Here is a 4,301-nt window from a genome sequence, read left to right on the forward strand (position 1 = left end):
TTTTCCTGTGTTATTCAAATATAATCTGGAGAGGGCAGGTAACAGCAGCTCTCTAAGAAATTATTCTTAATAACAAAGAAACTTTAATAGAAACATAGAAGACTGATGGCAGAAAAAGACCTCATGGTTCATCTAGTCTGCCCTTATACTATTTCCTGTATTTTATCTTACAATGGATATATGTTTATCCCAGGCATGTTTAAATTCAGTTACTGTGGATTTACCAACCATGTCTGCTGGAAGTTTGTTCCAAGGATCTACTACTCTTTCAGTGAAATAATATTTTCTCACGTTGCTTCTGATCTTTCCCCCAACTAACTTCAGATTGTGCCCCCTTGTTCTTGTGTTCACTTTCCTATTAAAAACACTTCCCTCCTGGACCCTATTTAACCCTTTAACATATTTAAATGTTTCGATCATGTCCCCCCTTTTCCTTCTGTCCTCCAGACTATACAGATTGAGTTCATGAAGTCTTTCCTGATACGTTTTATGCTTAAGACCTTCCACCATTCTTGTAACCCATCTACATAGGAGGGGGGGGGGATTGCCTGCAAAACTGTTCTTCAGATACACCCACTTACGCAATAATTGTGGAAGTGTGAATGCCAACAAAAACTCCAGAGCCATTGACGTTGCAAAGTTTTGTGTTCATTCAATCTCTGGTGGTGTTTTTAGGAAGGTAACAGGATAATGGACGAAAACCAAACTCAGAAAGCTGATTGCTATCATATTTTGATGCAATATACATGACATGATAATCCCGAATTTTGGAATTTGGGACATCCAGTTTATAATGACCAACATTTTAAGTCCTTGGGTTTTGTTTTGGGGTTTGGGGGGGGGGTTGGATCTGTAGCCTTTCTTATTTCCATTTAGGTAGTGTGGAAGGTAGGAAGGAAGGAAGGAAGGGAAGGGAATGAAAGAAAAGGGAAGGGAAGATCTCTGGAAAGAAGGAAGCAAGGAAGGAAGGAAAGGGAAGGAAATTAAATGAAAGGAAAGGAAAGGAAAGGGAAGGGAAGATGGAAGGAAGGAAGGAAGGAAGGAAGGAAGGGGAATGAAATGAAAGGAAAGAAAGGATCTCTTGCAGGACGGAAGGAAGGAAAAGAAGAAACGAAGGAAGGAGAAATAAAGAAGGAAGGAAGGATGAAGTAGAAGGAAGAAAGGCTGAGAGGCAGGGAAGGAAGGGAAAGGAAGGAAAATGAAGGGAATTATCCAAATTATTTTCAGCAAAACGAAGAAAGAAGCATACTTTTTTTTTTTTTTTTTTGGAAAAAACAGCCTCAGAAGAATAAAAGCAAACGGAGCAGGAGAGAAATATTTGCATTTAGTATAATCAAAACAGGCTTTTCTAAGTAGGATATTTAAAGTGAATTATTGTTAATCTAGGTGTAATACGTTACCAATGCCGCCTCCACCACATGGTACACGAAGACTTCAGAAATAAAATCATTAGTGTAGCTGCATATGCTGTTCATTCTCTTCGAGATAGGGAGGTGGGTGGGGGGGGGAAGAAATCCTGAATAATTTTGTGCCAAGAGACAATTACAGCCTGCCGTTCCCACCGCACAGGGCCATATGCATCAAGGGGTAACAAGATAACATTAATAAGCATTTTGCAGAGAAAATTAGATCAATAATGCTTTGGCGGCACAACATCTAATTTGAAAATGATAGCTCTCTGACGAGCTGGCAGGAGACGAGCAAAGACGTTTCTCAGATGCTTCACCTTCATCCCACCTTCTTTTATTTTTAGCTCTCATTTAAAGGCCAATAGAGAGGGAGTCCTCGGATTACGACCACAATTCAGCCCAAGGTTTTCTGCTGTTAAGTGAGAATAGAATAGAATTATTATTTATTTATTAGATTTGTATTATTATTTATCAGATTTATATTATTATTTATTAGATTTATATTAATATTTATTAGATTTATATGAATAGCATAGCATAGCATAGCATAGCATAACTCTCATTTAAAGGCCAATACAGAGGGAGTCCTCGGATTACGACCACAATTCAGCCCAAGGTTTTCTGCTGTTAAGTGAGAATAGAATAGAATTATTATTTATTTATTAGATTTGTATTATTATTTATCAGATTTTTATTATTATTTATTAGATTTATATTAATATTTATTAGATTTATATGAATAGCATAGCATAGCATAGCATAGCTCTCATTTAAAGGCCAATACAGAGGGAGTCCTCGGATTACGACCACAATTCAGCCCAAGGTTTTCTGCTGTTAAGTGAGAATAGAATAGAATTATTATTATTTATTAGATTTGTATTATTATTTATCAGATTTATATTATTATTTATTAGATTTATATGAATAGAATAGCATAGCATAGAATAGCATAGCATAAAATAGCATAGCATAGCATAGCATAGCATAGCATAGAATAGCATAGCATAGAATATTTATTTATTTATTTATTTATTTATTCAATTTTTTTAATGCCCCCTTCTCATCATCTTTGTTGCTCTTCTCTGCACGTTTTCAAGAATCTCAACATGGCATTGGACCAGAGTACCTCCGGAACCGCCTGCTACCGCACGAATCCCAGCGACTGATAAGGTCCCACATAGTTGGCCTTCTCCGGGTCCTGTCGACTAAACAATGTCGTTTGGCGGGCCCCAGGGGAAGAGCCTTCTCTGTGGCAGCCCCGGCCCTCTGGAACCAACTCCCCCCAGCGATTAGAATAGCCCCCACCCTCCTTGCCTTTCGTAAGCTCCTCAAAACCCACCTCTGCTGTCAGGCATGGGGGAACTAAGATAATCTTTCCCCGTAGGCTTCTACAATTTATGCATGGTATGTTTGTGTGTATGATTGGTTCTATAACAAAGGTTTTTAGCTGTTTTAGTATTGGATTTTTACATTCTGTTTTTATCACTGTTGTTAGCCGCCCCGAGTCCACGGAGAGGGGCGGCATACAAATCCAATCAATCAATCAATAAATTCTGTTTGGTGGCAGATGCCACCTATAGGATCACATCAATTTTGTTGGCTGCTGCTGCACATCACTGGCTCATGTTTATTAATGTGAATTAACCCCGGTAGCCTCGTCATCTCGACAGAAGAAGAAACATCTGCTCAGACAACACTTGTTTTCTTTCAACCGTTTTTTTCCTCTTTTCATCCTTCGTGTTAGCCGAGAAGCGAGAGATTCTCGGTTGCATTTTTAGGTTTTGGTTTGGCGCGATGCAAGGCGTCTCTTGACCTTCTCATGATGACTTTGATTCTGGAAGAGCACAGGAGAAGATTGGGGTGAAACAGCTCCGACGGCTTCCTTTTCAAGTAGTCCCGCCTCAGAAGAAGCAGACGGCAGATGAAAAACGTAGAAGAAACTTCCCACTCGCTGGTTTTCCTCCCCTGGAATTCAGCACAGCTTGGTTGGAGTTTTAAAAATGAGTGTTATTATCTTGACAGCTCCAGAAGAACCTGAGGGGTAAATCCATTATTGCTGTATATTATTGTTCCTAGTTGGTGATAGAAGCAAGGGTTTTTTTTTTAAGGCAAGTTTGCCTTGCTGGGAACAATATCATTTCCCATTTCCCATTTAATAATCATTTATTATTATTATTATTATTATTATTATTATTATTATTATTATTATTATTATTGTTATTATTATTATTAATAATAATAATAACAACAATAGTAATAATAATAATAATAATAATAATAGATTATTAAATAAATAATAATAGCAACAACAACAACAACAACAACAACAACAATAATAACAATGAGTTTGAAGGGACCTTGGAGGTCTTCTAGTACAACCCCCTAGCTGGGGATATTATTATTATTATTATTATTATTATTATTATTATTATTATTATTATTATTATCATCATCATCATTATCATTATTACTATTGTTATTATTATTATTAATAATAACAACAACAATAGTAATAATAATAATAATAATAATAATAATAATAAATGATTATTAAATAAATAATAATAATAATAACAACAACAACAACAATAATAATAATAACGAGTTTGAAGGGACCTTGGAGGTCTTCTAGTACAACCCCCTAGCTGGGGATAGAAGCAAAGGGTTTTTTTTTAAAAGCAAGTTTGCCTTGCTGGGAACAATATCATTTCCCATTTAATAATCATTTATTATTATTATTATTATTATTATTATTATTATTATTACTATTGTTATTATTATTATTAATAATAATAATAATAATAATAATAACAACAACAACAACAATAATAATAATAACGAGTTTGAAGGAACCTTGGAGGTCTTCTAGTCCAACCCCCTGCTTAGGCACTG

Source organism: Erythrolamprus reginae, chromosome 9 (genome assembly GCF_031021105.1).
Source record: "Erythrolamprus reginae isolate rEryReg1 chromosome 9, rEryReg1.hap1, whole genome shotgun sequence".
NCBI lineage: Eukaryota > Metazoa > Chordata > Lepidosauria > Squamata > Dipsadidae > Erythrolamprus > Erythrolamprus reginae.